General features: G+C 33.8%; 1 protein-coding gene across 1 annotated transcript in view; it reads right to left on the bottom strand.

Moving 5' to 3' along the window:
• The window catches only part of EIF3H (eukaryotic translation initiation factor 3, subunit H), a 110909-nt gene that overhangs the window by 58688 nt on the left and 33704 nt on the right, over window positions 1-18517 (bottom strand). The gene's annotated exons all lie outside the window — the stretch shown is intronic.

Here is an 18517-nt window from a genome sequence, read left to right as displayed (position 1 = left end):
TCATCATAAAATAAGACTACTGGTCTAAATTTATACTGCTAAATTGCTTTATTCTAATCAGTTCCCTTTCAAAGCCAAGAAGAAAAAACACTTATTCTGAATATCCTGTTCAATTTAGGAAAGAATATGTTCCTTAATTTCAAACAAATTTAAAACAAAGGAAACTTAACAGTTAAGTTTTTGGTCACATTATTCGAGTACTGTTAATACTGCTCTACTATCTATAGGATCAAGTTTAACTATTTTAGCTATGTATGCAATTCACAATCCCCCTTTTTCAGTTAGACCCATTCAACAAATACTTTCTTGAGCATTTACTATATCCTACTGTTCTACCATATTGGGAAAACAATAAATAAGTCTCAGACTCTGAGCTCAATGAGCATCTAGTCTAGTAGAAGTGAATAATAATTCAAAGGATAAGATATAGTCTGACAGTCCTAATATTTATTAATTACTGAAGAATTTTTCATATATCATCAGAAGTTCTTTGATATTCCTCCCACCAAGAGATGGAGCTTAATATCCTTCCTCTTGAGTACAGGCTGGACTTAGTAACTCTCTTCTAACAAACAGAGTAAGTGAAGGAAAAAAATTGTAACTTTTCACTGGAGAAACCTGTCCTAAATCAAGTGCCCAAAGTTTTAACATCATCATTAAGACATGCTAAGATGATGTACCCCAGATATGATATGATGAGAAGAGCATTTCATTTGTATTCCTCCCAAAAACCCATAACCTCAATGTAATCATGAGAAAATATCGGATAAACACAAATTACCAGAAAATGTACAAAACAACTGACAAGTACTCTTCAAAAAGTGTCAAAGTGAGGAAAAACAAGGAAAAGACAAAGATTGGAGGAGACTAAAGAGATACGATGATTAAATGCAACACGGTATCCTGGACTGGATCCTGGAACAGAAAAAGAATATGAGTGGGAAAACTAGAAATTGGAATAAAATCTGTAGGTTACTTCATGGTATTGTATCAATTCTAATTTAGTTACAAATATACCATGGTTACATAAGATGTTAGCATAAAGGGAAGCTTAATTAAGGGTATGCCAGAACTCTACTGTTTCTTGCAACTTCTGTAAATCTAAGATTATTTCAAAATAAAAGGTTTAAATATACATAGTCTGACAAGTATCTTAATGGGATAAGCACATAATCTATGGCAACATTAGCCAAAGCCTGCCTCAGGTATATGTACTCATACATGAAGTTTGGGTATAACATCTAAATTGAGCCCCAAATATGAGAAGGAGCTGTGGTGGGAAAAGGGGTAGAGAGAACAGGATAATCCACTATCCAAAAACAAGACGGATTTTGTCTTGTGTGATAAACGAGTGCTTCTGTATGGCTGGCATAATGCGGGGAAAACAGGGGTAGTTTTAAGAGATAAAGTCAGAGACGAAAGCAGGAACTACCTGTCTTCAAGATCCAGCTCAAATCCCCATAGATCAGCTCACCCTACTGCTGAAGTGACTTCCTCTCCTGAAATCATTTCCTATGCCAGTCTATTATTTTAACTTTCCCTATTTAAATCTTTTTAAATTTAAAAAGATTTTTAAAGTGTTTGGCTGATAAAGGGATCTGAACCCTTGATCTCGACGTTATAATGCTGCACTCTAACCAACTGAACTAGCTGACCAGTCACTATCTAAATCTGAACTCCACAAACAGATTGAAATAGCAGGAAACAAGTTTTGTATACCCCTTGAAACTTATCTTACCTTATGCCTTGGACAGGGTCTGGAATAGTAGGGACTCAATGGATGAATGGTGTATACTACAAACCAGTCATCAGAATTAAGGTGAAGAATGTGGTATCAGTGAGAAGCCTGATTTTAATTATCTTAAGTCAGATTATGGGGATAGTGTGGAGCAATGGTACAGACATTTTCAAATTCAAGCATCAGTAACAAAGGATGACTAACAACTGCAGAAATCACCTTAGGGGAGTTAAGGACCAAGAAGATACAAACTGTTCCTGGTAACATCACTTCATTCTAACATTCTGATACTCTGCTCCCTTCTACATCCTGACAACTAACAATCAACAAAAAGGTGTCCTATAAGGTAGTTAAGAGTGCAGGCTTTGAAACCGGATTCCACACATACTTGCAGGGGCCTGGACAAATTCCTAAGCCTCAGTAAAATGGTACTAAGTAATAGTACTTAACTAATAAAATAGCCATAGGGATTAAATAAATGAATGCCAAGTGTTTGACACAACGCCTGACACATAAAAAATGCTCAATAAATGTTAACAATTACAGATATGGTTGTAGTGTTATTATTACCAGTACAATAATGACGATAAGAACAAGTTCAAAGATTACTGCCTTCCCATTGTTAACATCTAAGTCTTTTACTTTTTTATGACCTTTCCTAGTTTAAAAGATAGAGAAAAAGGTTTCTTACTAATAGCTAGTAAAAATATCTATTTTATTAATAGACAGTAAAATCTTGATGCCCATACACAGAAAAGAAAGGCTGATCAACAAATATGAATAGATCCTGGAGTCAATAACCAAATAAATGTTGAAGAACAACTACATAAAAGGGAAATCAAAGGAATGTCCCTAAAAACTTCAATAACTCCCTTACTATTTTAAAAATTTTAACAACTTAAAAGAGGTTAAGTTGAAATGTTTCAAACATCTCAGAGAGAAAACAGACTATGTAAGGCTATTTTTAAGCAAATTATTTCAAGTATTTTTTTTCTAAAAAATTTAAATAATTTCATAGATTGTATGCTAATGTGTAGCTCTCACATTAACAGTATACTCTATGACAGTGGCCAAAGCTTCCAAATGTAAAAGTCCAGAGAGTTCTTTTTATACAAAAGGCACTTTGCAGTGGAAATCAACTATACTGATAATACTTCATAGCACTGTCCGTGGAAATGTTAACTTCTGTACCAAATATTCCTGATGTTGAAGTACTTATTAGTTACAATGAATGTTCTCCAATATCTAATTCACATTCTGTCAGAGATGGATACTAATCCATCTATATGAATTTAGATACTCAATAGTATGACTGAGATGCTATAGTATATAAATACAGCAAAATTTTCATCTAGTGTGTGAAAAGTTACATATTATGGCACAAAATATATTTATACATTTACTCATATTGTTTAGATATTAAAATTAAGAATAAATAGTATAAGGAGAAAAGTTATTCAAATTGTTTCACATGAAAGATGAATTTCTAATTTCTTAACCAAAACATTCATGTCCCAGTGTTTCCTTAGGTTATGAAGATTTCAGACATCAGACACTACCTTAACCATGGCTCAAGGTTAGCATCATCAGTGATATCATGTGGGTATCATGATAGAATGTAATGAGAAGGATACTTCATCACTGTGATTTTTTTCCCAAACATCTACAAGGGTACTTCAAAAAGTTCATAGAAAGATTTGTATTATCTTTTAATTCTATTTTTCCCACAAACTTTCTGAAATACTCTTATACAAATCCAGTCTAATCATAAAAAAAAAAAAAAATCCAACAAATCCAAACTGAAGGGCATTCTACAAAATACTTGCCCAGTACTCCTCCTGGAAAATCAAAGGACATTAATGGAAAAACTGGTGAAATCCAGGCAAAAATATGGAGTCTAGTTAACAGTTATATACCAATGTTGATTTCTTAATTAGACTAAATATACCACAGTAATATAACATGATAACATTAGGGGAAGACTGACTGTAGGGTACTGTAGAACTCTGTACTATTCTTGCAACTTTTCAGTAAATTTAAAATTATTCCAAAATAAAAATTTTACTAAAAGAAAAAAAAAAAAAAAAAAGACTCCAGACAGACTTGTTTATGAAGGTATCTAGCATTCGTAAATAAACTTTCTTGGGGTAAACACCACCATCAACAAATCCACTTGCCAAGCTGGGTTTACATAAATATTTCAAATGTCAAATGCAACAATAAGAAGAAAAGTCCTAGATTAAGTCAAAGAATTAACAAATGACAGACATCGATTCAACTAGATTACTACTACTTAAAACCTTTTAGTAGCCTCCTTCGGTTTACTGAATAAAACCCAAACTCCTAAAATGCTCTGAATGACCTATCCCCTTGTTTCTCAATCAGCAGGATTTATTCAGACAGATTCTCTAAACAATGTCAAGCTCATTCCCACCTCAGGGCCTTTGTGCTTGGTTTTCCTCTTCTGGCTCTTCACAAAGCTAGCTCCTTCTTACCCTTGGGGTATCAGCTGAATATACCTCCACACCAGGGATTCTGAACAGCCTGTTTAACGTGGGGCTCCATGCATTTATGCATCTTTTTACCTCTTCCACGGTAGTGAGCACAACTTATAATTACTTTATTTGGTTAACTGTGTGATGTCTCTCTCCTCCATTTGTTTATCACTTTACCCCTCGATACCTGGCAGAGTTCTTGAGATAGTTGACACTAAGTATCTGTTAAATGAATGAATTAATCCAACAGGTTGCAAAAACTATCCTTGAGAAAGGGTAACTCTAAGGAGTGACATCCCATGAATAGACTATTCTGCTGGAAGAGTGAAAGAAATCTACTTCACTCATTTTTATTTTTAGTAGATTTTAGCTCTGTCCTTTGGAGCTTGACAATAAAAGTTAATCCTCTTTCCAAAAGTCAGCCCTAAAAAATATCAGTCCATATCTATATTACATTGACTATTCCACACAATGTATGTACTTTTAAAATAGCCCAAACAGTCCTCTATAACTTCTGAATGGAAAAACATTAAATATTTCATATTTTAGTAAAGCTGGTATTGTTCTAAGTACAGGAATCCTCCTGCTGGTTATCAACAGCTTACCTTTACTTTACCCATCTGCTCTGTAACACATACCATTATCACAGAACTGGTACTTTCTACAAAGTATTTAAGAGGGAACAGACGAAAAATAGGAATTTATTCTAGAATATGTCAGATATTAATGTTATTTGATAATATTCAGTTAAGCCCTCAAACATGTGTACCTTTTAACTCAATTTTTGTCATTTTTTCCATCTCTTTCTCTCTTATTACTACTGCCCATATTTCATTCGTGTCCTCATTATCTTTCCATTTTTCCTGCCTCTTGCCACAAAATATTGGTTTGATACTATCACACCTCTGCTAGAGAACCTAGAATGACTCACAACTACTTCAAGTCTAAGCTTCATTTTCAAGCATTCAAAGTCTTCTATAATCTGACCCTATGTACCATTATTTCAGACCATTCCCCAAATTAAGTCTCTGCTGGAACTGACAGATCTTCTCATTATTCTGTTTGTATTATATACTTATTTCTAAATCTGTGCCTCTGTTTCTTATACGAGTTCATCTTTCCTGAATCAATGAATTACATGTCTCTAAAATTTAATGTATAACCCTACTTTCAAAAAAATAAGAATGTTACAAGTTCTTGGTAAACAATCTTTCTAATGTTCAAATCTTTTACTATTTTTATCTTTTCTGATTTTTAATACTTTTCTCCTGTGTCTTCTCAGGGAAAACAAAAGGGCTGTTGACTGACATTTCCATATATTCCTTTCATTGCAAAGGACAAATCAAAAAAAGACTATTACATTCTTAAGTGCCTTTAACCAGGCTTAAGTTACACTGGGGTATGGAAACTTCAAGACAAATTATAACAGTTATAGCAGAGAGGGCTCAAAAATCAAAACAGCAAACATTAATTATTTATTATTACTATTATATTTACTATAACTTAATTGTTATTATGACTATTATGCTAGGGACAATAGCATCTTAAATTAAATCTTCTGTCTTCCCTTTACTTGTCAAAGTGAGTATTTATTTTTCCAAGGCAAAATATTCACTTAAATGCATAAACATGGAAACTTCAAGACAAATTATAACAGTTATAGCAGAGAGGGCTCAAAAATCAAAACAGCAAAAATTAATTATTTATTATTACTATTATATTTACTATAACTTAATTGTTATTATGACTATTATGCTAGGGACAATAGTATCTTAAATTAAATCTTCTGTCTTCCCTTTACTTGTCAAAGTGAGTATTTATTTTTCCAAGGCAAAATATTCACTTAAATGCATAAACACACCATTAGATACCTGTGGAAAAACTATTTCTACAATAAACAAAATCAGTGAAAAGAACATCTATTGATTTAGACAACTAAAGATTTCATTCATCTATATTAGGTTAAAGTTTAAAGATTTCAAGTTCAAAGGCAAAACGAGACAATTTATCAAGCAAATTAAATTCTGTGATTAGTATAATTCATTCATTATGGGTGAAGTAGTTAAAAATCTTTCCATAAATTCTCAGAGATGTTCATCAAAACCACTTAATACCAGCTGAAGAGAAACTGATAGCCGTAGTACATTGTCAAAACATGAAATACATATTTTAAATGTGTATATTTCTATCAAACAATAATTAATTGAATTATACCAAACATCCTTATAGTACTCCACTACCATATGACAAACACAAGTGTAATTATGATCCACGCAAAAAACTAAAAAGAAGCAAGGTGAACTTGATATTCAACTGCTATACTTCCAAGCTGTTAATTTTATGTTTAACAGGTTTTCTTGTTCTAAGGTTCTCCTAGTGGTTGAACTTGTACCTCCTTAGAATTCTGGCTTGGCCAGAGCCTTTCTTTAGAAAATTCTTTGCAATGAAGGAAATTATGGTCTAAATCACAAAGATGACAAGAAACTTTAGCAATTTAAATAGACAAGCCTTGAAATAATATTGTGATCAAAGTAGCAAGCAGCCTAATAAAACCCAGGTGGCTCAGGCTTATCATATATGGTACTCATTACCACAACTGCACTATTTAATCTACTTCCTGGTGTCAACAAAAACTTTCTGTTATTAATTCCCCCCAGTTATGGATCTGCTTAAGTTACTATATTTTCTGATAAGACAACCCTTTGTCCAAAATAATTTTTTAAAAAGGGAGCAGGTTTCATTTTAAATGTTTTGGAATTGGAGCCACAGTTGGTAAAACCACAGAAACCATGGTAGCTTTGTACTATTAGCCATCTATTTAGGGTTATGCTAATTCCTAAGGAGGTACCAGATGATTCATGGTTTACACAGTTTTGTAAGGACTCACATATTTTATCAAAAAGGTAACCATAAGCACGCACACAAACAGAACTGCCTACAAAGTCTTAAGATTCAAATAAGAGATACACAAACTGAAAAGGTGTACAGGTTAGATTGTGCGAGTCAGCTCCTCTTACCCATACACAACCTCTCCATCATTTATACGGTTCCCTGGTGGTTACAACTTGTAAAATTTCAAAGCAATTTTCACATCTATAGGTCTACTACCTTTTTTTAAAGGACTTAAATGTTTCTCAGAGAACGTGTTTTACAACATAATTCGCTTCCAAAGACTCCATTTAGGCAACATAAAAATGCTAGGATTATTAAATCGACCCTCAACATCTGTGCCAAACACTAAAGCATCAAAAAGATTTTATCAAAAAAAAAATAGAAAAAAATAAGAAAAGGGTAGCACAGCCAAGGTTACTGTTACTGGATTTACTGGTTTGTCTCAACTATAAGCATCATGATATCCAAAAGATGAATTGTGAGAATTGTGCATGTTGTATAACCTCCATCTTACAGACAGCTAGTTGTACTGGTTACAAAGGAAAAGTCACTAACTTCTCAGTGTTTCACGAGTGGCACCCAGTGTTCACACAGATTCCTTACAGCTAACAAAACCATTTCCTTTCCATAATCTCTCTTTCATTCTGCTTGACCAGATGGCAGCCACAGCAGATTGGAAGCATTGCACAACATACCACTTAACCATACTGTGTACTCAGTAAAGAAGGAAATTCACATGACAGGCTTTATCAGTATTGTCTGTTTTAAGTCATCTGCAAAGCAATGTATTCTAAGAAGTCTTCCTGTGTCATCAGTCAGGCACTGATTTCCTACATCAAATTAAGCCATCAATTCAAACTATTATTTGTAATTGCATTCATTGGCATTTAATAAGAACATATTTTTCCTCCCCTACCCTATTCAGATCAATCTATACTTTCAATTAGTTCCCCTCCATTCCATGTAGCAAAATAAAAAAGGCTGTGCTCACTTTCAGCAGTTAAACGGTTTTAATGTCTGAACTATCTGTATATATTCAACCACCACTAATTTTCTGTTGACCTAAAGATTAGAATTGTCCTTTATTTTTACTTAATACCTAGTGTACACACACACAAACTTAGAGAACTTTCTGAAATTTGTTAAATTCAACAATCATTTGATTTCAGCTGTGCTGATTGTAAATGATAGTAAATGCTGACACTTTTAAGTAAATACATCATGCTACAAGTCACAATTGTAGGCATGTGAATCACTCACAGTGATTCTGACAAAATACTGGGACTGCTGCAACTCCCTGAAATTGTGATGAACTACATATTACATGGGTATGCTGGGGTTTCTAGTTCTAGTATGTGCCACTAATTTTAACATTGGGCTTCCTCTGGGCCTGAGTTTCCCATTTGCTAAAAGAATTAAGAAAGTTCCTGTTGTGATCCACTTTGCAAATGTGAAAACTGAGGCTAGAGAGACTAAAGATTACAATTAGAGTAGAGCCAGAACTTCACCAGAACTTAACCCAGCACTCACTGTAGATTTCCTTCCTTTTATACCTTTCAGAAAGTTTGTAAGATCTATACATATGAATGATTTTAGGAATTTTCTCAACTAAGAGCTATAATAGTATATGTGTACAAACATTGTTTCCATAATTGGATACTAGTATTTTTTTAATCAGGCTGCCTATAAAACGAAGAGACAATTCGGAAAGAAATGCAAATCTCCATTTTGACAAAAACATCAGAGTCTCACTGTTGGTCGTGTCAACTCCTAAAGGAGCAGAAAAGTAACCTGGATATGGCTTACAATGATCTTAACATTTAATGAAATGTCTACACCATCCCATTCCTCATTTTACTACTAGAGGAAATGGCTAATACCCATCAAGGTACTGTATCACCATTCTTCATAGCACCTCTCACTCACTTCTAGTGCTGAATCTTTTTAATGTTTTGTTTTATCTATGTTTTCAGGGTGTAGTTGGTGATGGTGGTGGTGGTAGGAGGAAGAGGAGATATTTTAAAACTAAGGAGAAATAATTCATGTTACCAAGAGTCTTTTAAAACTATCTGAGTGCATTTAAAGTACTGGGAGTTGCTACCAAATAAAGATAAATAAAAATAAAAATAAAATATTTCTAATGACAATGAAAAACTGATGATCAATTTATAAATTTTCAAGAAAAAATTATTTTACAAAACAAATATACCTAGAATCACTTTGAATTACAAACTAAAGAAGTAGATATACATTTATAACCCCAAGTCATTCTCCAACTACACAAAAATATATTCTAGACACCTTCACCTGCATAGTAACAATCTTCATTTCATGATAATCTGATTCATTAAAATAATGTCCTAACAAATCTCCCTGGCTTCATGTATTCAAGTCAAATACACTGCTTAGAGCAGCTGAGTTCTTTAAATAACAAACACTTCAAAAAATTTCCATAGCAGAAATGTAAGTAAAAAAAGGCCCATGAAAATGCCCAGCACTTTCCCACTCAAATATTGGTTTGATAAATAAACAACAAAAGAATCAAGAAAGAAAAGCAAAGGACAAATCAAAATGAGAGCAGATGAGCCTAGAAGCAAGAGTGGCTTGAGGACAACTGGCATTTGTAGGACTGACTGCTGCTGCTGCTGCCACTGCTGCCTGCTGGAGTTAACAGCATGCCACAGGTGAGTCCAAAGAGCCCCAACTAGGGCCCTACTGTCAGACCCCTACTGCCACAGTTGCTGGCTGCGGTTAGCAGTCTGCCTCCAAAATATGTCTCTACAAGGTCATAACCTATCCAATTCTATAAAACAGAAACAAGATGAATACATTTCTGCAAAGATCACTGGAATAATTTTATGATCCTCTCATCGACCAAGTAGGGAAGAAGGGCTGCCAGTATATTAAAAGATGATGTATGCAGGTTAGATATTAGAGGGGCAAAAAGGGGTGAATGTGCACGAGGGTAAAGGAAGGGGGAGATGTGAGGCTACATTATAAACCTACACCGTTATATTGTTACTTAAATCAATATTAATATTGCCTTTGTTTTCACCTATCTCAGAAAGCATCTAAAATATACTAAGTAAAAATTACTGACAAAAAAAAGCAGTAAATAATACTCATGATGGAAAAGTGATAAAAGTATGAAAACACCACTTTGAAATTGGTAATAATAAGTCATGAAGAGTAAATTCAAACAGATAAAAGTTTCCAGAGCTATTTCATTTCAGCTAGAGAGATGAATATAAAACAAATGAAATACTTCACTGGCAGGACTAACATATCACTCTCTTAATATGAAGGGCAGTTTGGAAAATTCAGCATTTGCACCGAAACATCAAATCTAATTGTAATTAACCTATCAATCTATAAAACTTGCAGACTAGGTAATATATTTAATTGAGGGAATGGGACTGGGTAGCACTTCTGGGTCAGATAGGAAGCAAGCTTTAACTTGTAGGTTAGGATAATTTTTGGAAAAACAGAAATAGCAAGAATCTTTGGTTACATACAATAATTGTGCCTTTTTGACATTTTAATTAGTGCTAAAACAGTTCATTTTTAATAGTTATTACCTTAAAGTTTAGTAATAAATTCAAGTATCTTTACCTAAAGTTGTTGTAGGTCAAAAGTAAGACAGTTTTTATTTAATTAAAATTTAAACCACTGGGGATAGTAATTTAAGGATTTAATTTTTAGATTTGGGAAACTTAGAAACTTTAAATACTATTTAAGTGCCGTATTCACCTGTAATTTTCAAATCTTACAGTATTACTTTAAGTCTGCAAAAAATTTGAACAGGTTTTACTTGGCTTCTTTCCAGACCATAGCACTTACGCTCTGAGGACCACGGGAGAGTATAGTATGAAGCGCTTTAATTTCTTTAAACAGAAAAATCTTTTACTTAACCACATCTTCAATAGTATATCTTTCCATGCACAGTCTTTTCAACTAATTAAAAAGAAAAAACTCAAATTTTAAAACATGAAGTTAATGCAAAAATATTTTCCGAGCTTTTGAAATGAAGCTAGGGGTTTGCTCCTACTCTTAAGTATTTAAAATCTTGAAACACCCAAACTGAAAGAAGAAAGGCATACAAATATTGGGATTGATCCTTCACATTTGGATTTTATATCTCATATTCTGATCACCTAAATAAGCTAAAAACTAAACATATAAATTAAGTTTAGGTTATTAAGTTAAAACCACAGGCTTTCTGAATGATCAAAGTAATTTAGGTAAGCAATAATCTAAAGTACTGAATATTTAGCAGCAAATCATTAAACGTGAACATTTTAATATTTTCAAAATATAACCATGAGTAACAACAAAAAAGATCAGTACCTAGGGGATATATATTATAATTCAGTGTACAGATTCTCTCTAGTTATCTGCCTATGCGATGTTTCTAAAATGAAGTATTTAATGTTTTATTAAATATTTAAAATTTATTAAATATTTTATTAAATATTTTAAATAGGGCTAACTGCAGTATGGGCCCCAAGTTTCTAGAAACATGACACTAACATTACTGCTAAAAAGTCCTTTCACGTATTGAAAAAGCACAGACGTCAAAAACAACTTCTCAACCTGGATACTAAAGCAATAGCAATATTTGAAAGTATTTCAAGGAATACATTATCTCTGAATTATAAAGATGCCAAACTCACAATATGTTAAGTTCCTTATCAGTGACTTAAAATTGCAACTGACATCCACCTACAAAATCAAATTTTACCTCTCCTTTAAAATAAAGTCATCCCCCCAAAGAAATTAGTAGCTGATATCTGGTTGTTCCCATCAATTTTTTCTTCTTCACTCTAGACTAATAATCAATTCTCTGTTTCACAATCCTTTATTTACGCACTTGTCTCTTCCACTTAAAATCTTTCAAGGCAGTAACCAGGATTTGGTATCTCTGTTATCTCTTCTACTGCCCATACAGTGCAAATTGCTGGATAAATGCTGAAAATGAATTACTCTGAATAATTTTTTTTCTGAGATACATGAAACATTTTACCATACCTCCACTTAATGATTTGAGGTCACTAGGTAAACATACTCCTATTTCTCCAACATGTTTTGAAACACACCCCAAAACTATCTATATATCTTTCTAACATATCTACCAAGAAAAGCCCTTTTAAAAAGATGCAACTGAAACAGATTTTAAAAAATAAATCTGTCAAACAAATCAGTGATCACTGACTATCATACAAATAGGGAATATGACAAAATAATAAGTAAATATCATGTCTTTTCACCAAATGTCCCCAGCTGTCTAAAAAATACGAAAAGCTCTCGCTGCTCTGACTCAATTCTTCCCTGACCTCAAAAGTGATATAAGTTGAAACAGTAATCATCGGCTAGGTTTCAAGCAGTTTTGCCCTGGGTGTGGGTGGCAAGCAAACTAAGAATAAAGAGAAGAAAGGTGAGACTTGAGAAGCAAGCAATTAAGCAGAGATTTTTCCCCAACATAAATTATGGCTTACTTCCATAGAGAGCATTGCAAATAATAAAACTATACAAACTTACTCTCTCCAAACCCAGTGATACAAAAATAACACCTACCATGTGAAAAATGACTCTGAATAAATCTTGTTTTAATAAATTTTTGTCAATTCACGTTTCAGCCTTTGAAAAGTCTCTTTAAGATTCCACAGCACTGCTTTTCTTTTGAAAGCTTAGTAATAACAAAATAATTGTGTAGAACAGTTTATACTAGTATTTCTTACTAATACCAAACTTGAGCAATAAAAAAAATAATTTAAGTAACAATTTTCTCCTACCAAAAATGAACAAAAAAAGCTATGGGTATATATGTATCACTTCAATGTGTGTTATCACTTTACTAATTATACATCCTGCACAAATTAATAATGTATGAATAAGTTAAGCATCATTTCATTCCTTTAACTGCATTTTAATAGTACAATACAGTCTTCATGCTTCATTTTGAAAGAAACCTATTTTGAAAACTAAGGATCATCCTTTGTGACTAATTTGAAATACGCAAAAAATCTGTCCACTCCAAATATAAAAAGTATGCATTTGGCTCTGATGCAGAATAAAATAAGCTTCTTATATCACCTGCGATATTAAATTGATTTAGTCTGCTAAAAAACAAGACAGTGAGTTACTGAACCTGTGTTTAATTCAGTGCACTTTACAACATATTTAAGGAATTCATTTGTATAAAACAGTATCTGAATCTTATCAGATAAAAATATTTTCCCTTTTAGCAAGCCTCGGGTTGCATGTCTGAGAAAACAAATTACTGTTTAGTTCTAAGCTTGATAATAGTGCCCCCTAATGGGAATTTTAAAATGAGCTTCTCTACTCATTTTTTTAAAAAGCATAAATTCTCTAGTATGAGCAAGTTATCCCACTTTCAACAAGAAAGTAAATTATATAACATAAAAGTTTATCAAGATTTAAACCACTCAAAGGAGTTACCACATGTACAAAAACAAATTATTAAGACAAACAACAGAAAATTCATGCCACAACAGTTTTCTAGGTTTTGAATCATCATATAGCATAATCCAAGGTTGCACTATACTAAAGATATTCTCATAAGGAACTTATTATCCTTCCCCCTAAATTTCTAGTACTCAGTAAGCAAGCAATTAATATATGCTAATTGAAAAACATCACAAAGTCAGAAAAAATTGGTTCAGAAGTTAGAATGCTGTACAGTTCACAAGTATAAAGCTGAGATTCCCACCCAAGTTTTTTGGTATTATACCATTAGCTTTCCACAACACCTAGTCACAAATCTGCAACCATGAATTTAAAGCCTTTCTTCCCTATCATCTACACACACTTCACGTAAAAACCAAACAACTCAATTTGTGGTTTTTTAAAAAAGAAAAACACTCTAAAATTAAAGCAAAAACTACCTATTCTGATACTTCCCAAGTGCACCAGTGAAAAAATCAACAATATCAGTATTTTCATTTCAGTGCTCACGATACATTCTGGATTCAGTCAATATTAAGGGTAACATCTAGAAGAAATAAACAATAAACAAAAAATCAATTTGTGATGGAAAGAGAGAACTATTACCTTATTCTTTAACCCTGCAAGAGAGGAAAAACAATATGGAGTAAGAAAAAGTATACAGTCTCTATCACAACTACTCAACTGTGCCACTGTGGCAGAAATGCAGCCACAGAAGATACAAAAATGAACAGGCATGGCAGTGTACCAATAAAACTTTATTTACAAAATCAGGCCCAAAGAAATTGTTTGCCAACCTCTCATTGAAAACATTTAATAACATTTCACTTTTTGGACAACAGATTAAAAATCTCCATATCACATGAGGCACCAAAACAAAAACAAACAACTCCCCCCCCCACCAAATAAAAACCCCTAAACAACTCAAAATATATAATCACTAAAATTATGAAATATTTGGTACTTTACCTGCTTAAGGTGGGTGGCAGAAGAAAAGATCTTTCCCTAAATAAATATTAGTTTTAGAGGGCATAAAATAATGGAAAAGCAGTAAAAAGTGGGCCTTTACCATGATTTAAAATAATCAACATACAGTACTATTGTAGTCTAAGATACACCCGCATAATAGGAAATTTTAACTTTTATCTAGGTTTGATAAAAATCTAATAGTGACTACATTCTAATGCCCATTAAGTCAGAGTAAATGGGTTAGGTGAGAGAACCTAAAACTCAAGCCTATTACATGAAGCTATGAAGAAATACAGGGTACTGTCTTTTTTTCCACATGTATAAGAAAAATGACAAATCCCATTGGTTTCTAAGAGCAAACCAAGAAAAACAAATTTATTTGTTTTACACAAAAGAGGAGATTTCAAATAAAGAATAATGATGCCTGACACTCAATACCCTTTAATCTCTGGCACACACTTCACTAAGAGTCTAAGAGCAACAAAGTATAGTGGGAAAAATAATGGGATTTGGAAACCAGGCAGCCACAGGTTTTGATCCCTATTCTACTAATTTCTACTTAAATGGTTTTGGACAAGCTATTTACCTCACTAAGCATCAGTTTCCTAATCTAGAAAATGGGACTGATAAAACCTTCAACTATGCAGAATGACAACCAATAACAACGTACATATAGTACACAGCACACAATCCCCAGTGGGGTTTTTTTTGTTTTTTTATTTAATGCTAAACTGAAGTCTTTCCTCATCTCAGGTCTATTGAAGCATTTTTTAATGAGCTTCTTTAAATACATGTTAGTGAAATAACATGTTGGTCAATTACCTCAAGTTTATAAAAAGTTCGCTTCCAATGATCAACATCTAAAATTAGTAATATATTTTGCTTTGTTCATCTACCATAATTGCACTGAACATTATTTCTTCATATTCTACACCAAAAGGATTACTAAAAAATTAATTACCTAAGCAAACTGTGTGACAATGTAAATTTTTCTGGAATGGTTCTACTCCCAACTGTGTCACCAACCCAGTAACCAAACAAGTCACTTCAAGTAAACCTCTCAAGCTCTTCATTTGTAAACCAAAGAAATTGTATTAACAATCCCTTGTCTTCCAGTCTGAAAATAGTGATTACTGAATTATAAGCAAGTATCTCTACATATGCTGGTGATTAGGGGAATACAGATATTCTAATACTGACAGAATGGACTGCAGAGAAATCTCAATCTTAATTATATCAGAGGTATAAATATACAGTAATTCGGATGAAATAAGGAGAGCATAGCCAGTTAAAAAAAAAAAAAAGAATGCATACTACATAAAGGTTTTGAAAAATGAAAGTACTAGTATTCAGGTGCCTAAAACAAAAATAGCCTTGGTCCTCTCTCTCCACAAAGCACACTGCAGAGTAATGGAAGAAGCATCTGACTTACGATCTTAGGGGAGGACCTGATAACACCTGTCTCAGTACCGGACAGATCATTCAGGCAACAAACTAACAGAGGAACAGTTAATCTATCAGACGCAGAGAACAAATCTATGGTTATTAGAGAGGGGAGTGGGGGGGATTGGATAAGGGGCATAAAAAATAAGTATGATATGTAACAATGAATATGCTAATAAGAAATAAATTTTAAAAAACAAAGGTAGCCTTGGTTAGTTTCTGGAGGCCTTACTTTAATGAAAAACTAATTTGCAGACAAATCACAATATCAAGGTATTACCATTAGCAAGAATATACTTTGTGTCTATTATATATTCAAGGTACTATGAAGATGCGAAGTCAAATATAAGTAACATTTTATCAAAGTTTAAAGTGATCAGTTAAAAGTTATATAGAAAATGACAAAAGGAAATTAGGAAAACTATCTAATTTACAATAGCATCATAAAGAATAAAATAGGGAACACTTATTCCATTTTATGGAATAATGTTTTGCCTGATTCTAGAATCACAATAAAGCCAATTGAGATCTTCAACTAAAAAAAAGAAGAGGCTTGTAAAAATGAAACTATAAAACACTGCTGAAAGAAATTAAAGATGACACAAATGTATGGATGACAAGCCATGATCAGAGATTAGAAAACCTCATCATATATTGTCAATACTACTCAAAGACAAATTCAATGCAACCACCATCAAAATCCCAATGATAATTTTTGTAGAAATAAAAAAATCCATCCTAAAATTCTATACCCTGGCATAGATGGTCAAATCATCTTCAACCAGGGTGCCAAGACCACTCAATGGAAAACAACAGTCTTTTCAACAAATGGTGCTGAGAAAACTGAATACCCACATGCAAAAGAATGAAGTTAGGTCCTTACCTTACACTGTACACAAAAATTAACTCAAAATGGATTAAGGACTTAAACATAAGACCTGAAACTATAAAAGTCCTAGAAGAAAACAGAAAAAGCTGTATTACACGGACTTGGCAATGACTTCTTAGATAACACCAAAAGCACAAGCTACAAAAGCAAAAATAGACAAATGAGACTACATCAACTTAAAAACTTCTGCACAGCTGAGGAAACAATCAACAGAGTGAAAAGGCAACCTACAGAATGGAAGAAAATATATATTGCAAACCATGTATCTGATAAGGGGTTAATATCCAGAACATATAAAAAACTCCTTCAGGGCCGGCCCGGTGGCGCACTGGAGAGTGCGCCGACTGGGAGCGCCGCGGCGCTCCCGCCGAGGGTTCGGATCCCATGTGGAGACCGGTTCCCGCTCACTGGTTGAGTGCGGTGCGGGCGCAACACCAAGGGTTGCGATCCCGTTGCTGGTCCCGGTCCGGTACGGGCGCAACACCGAGGGTTGCGATCCCGTTACCAGTCAGTAAAAAAGACAAAAAGAAAAAAAAAGAAAAAAAAAAAAACTCCTTCAACTCAACAACAAAAAACCAAACAATCCAATTTTAAAATGGGCAAAGGACTTGAGTAGACATTCCTTCAAAGATATACAAATCACCAACAAGCCTATGAAAAGATACTCAACAACAGGAATCATCAGGAAAGTACAAATCAAAACCACAATCAGATATCACCTCATACTAGTTAAGATGGGCATTACCAAGAACACAGAAAATAACAAGTGTTGACAAGGGTGTTGGGAAATTGGAACCTTGGTACATGGGTGGTGGGAATGTAAATGGTGCAGCCATAATCTAAAACAGTATAGAAGTTCCTCAAAAAGTTAAAAATAGAATTACCATATGATCCAGTAATATGACTTCTGGGTACAGGATCTCAAAGAGATATTTGTACACCTAGGTTCACTGCAGCATTATTCACAAAAGCCAAGGTATGGAAGCAATCTAAATGCCCTTGGACAAATGAATGGGTAAAGATGTAGTATTTCCATACAATGGAATGTCATTTAGCCTTAAAAAAGATGGAAATGTCACATGCTACAACATGGATAAACCTTGAGGACATTATGCTAAGTAAAATAAGCCAGTCACAAAAAGACAAATATTGAATGATTCACTTATGTGAGGTATCTAAGGTACCCAAATTCTTAGAAACAGAGTAGAATGGTGGTTGTCAGGGACTGGGGGAAGTGGAAATTGGAAGTCGTTCAATGGATACAGAGTTTCAGTTTTTTTTTTTTTTTTTTTTTTTGTCTTTTGTCTTTTTCCGTGTCCGGCAACGGATCGCAACCCTCAGTGTTGCCCCCATACCGGACCGGGGACCGGCAACGGGATCGCAACCCTTGGTGTTGCTCCCGCGCCTCGCTCAGCCAGTGAGCGGGAACCGGTCTGTATGTGGGATCCGAACCCTCGGGCGGGAGCGCCGCCGCGCTTCCCAAGCGGCGCACTTATCCAGTGCGCCACCGGGCCGGCCCCAGAGTTTCAGTTTTGCAAGATGAAAACATTCTAGAGATCTACTGCACCACAAGCATATAGTTAACACTAACACAGTGTACACATAAAAATGGTTGGGATGGTAAAT

Source organism: Galeopterus variegatus, unplaced genomic scaffold (assembly GCF_000696425.1).
Source record: "Galeopterus variegatus unplaced genomic scaffold, G_variegatus-3.0.2 Scaffold2493, whole genome shotgun sequence".
Classification (NCBI taxonomy): Eukaryota; Metazoa; Chordata; class Mammalia; order Dermoptera; family Cynocephalidae; genus Galeopterus; species Galeopterus variegatus.
Note: the sequence above shows the minus strand (reverse complement) of the source record. Positions and strands in the feature narration are given on the sequence as shown.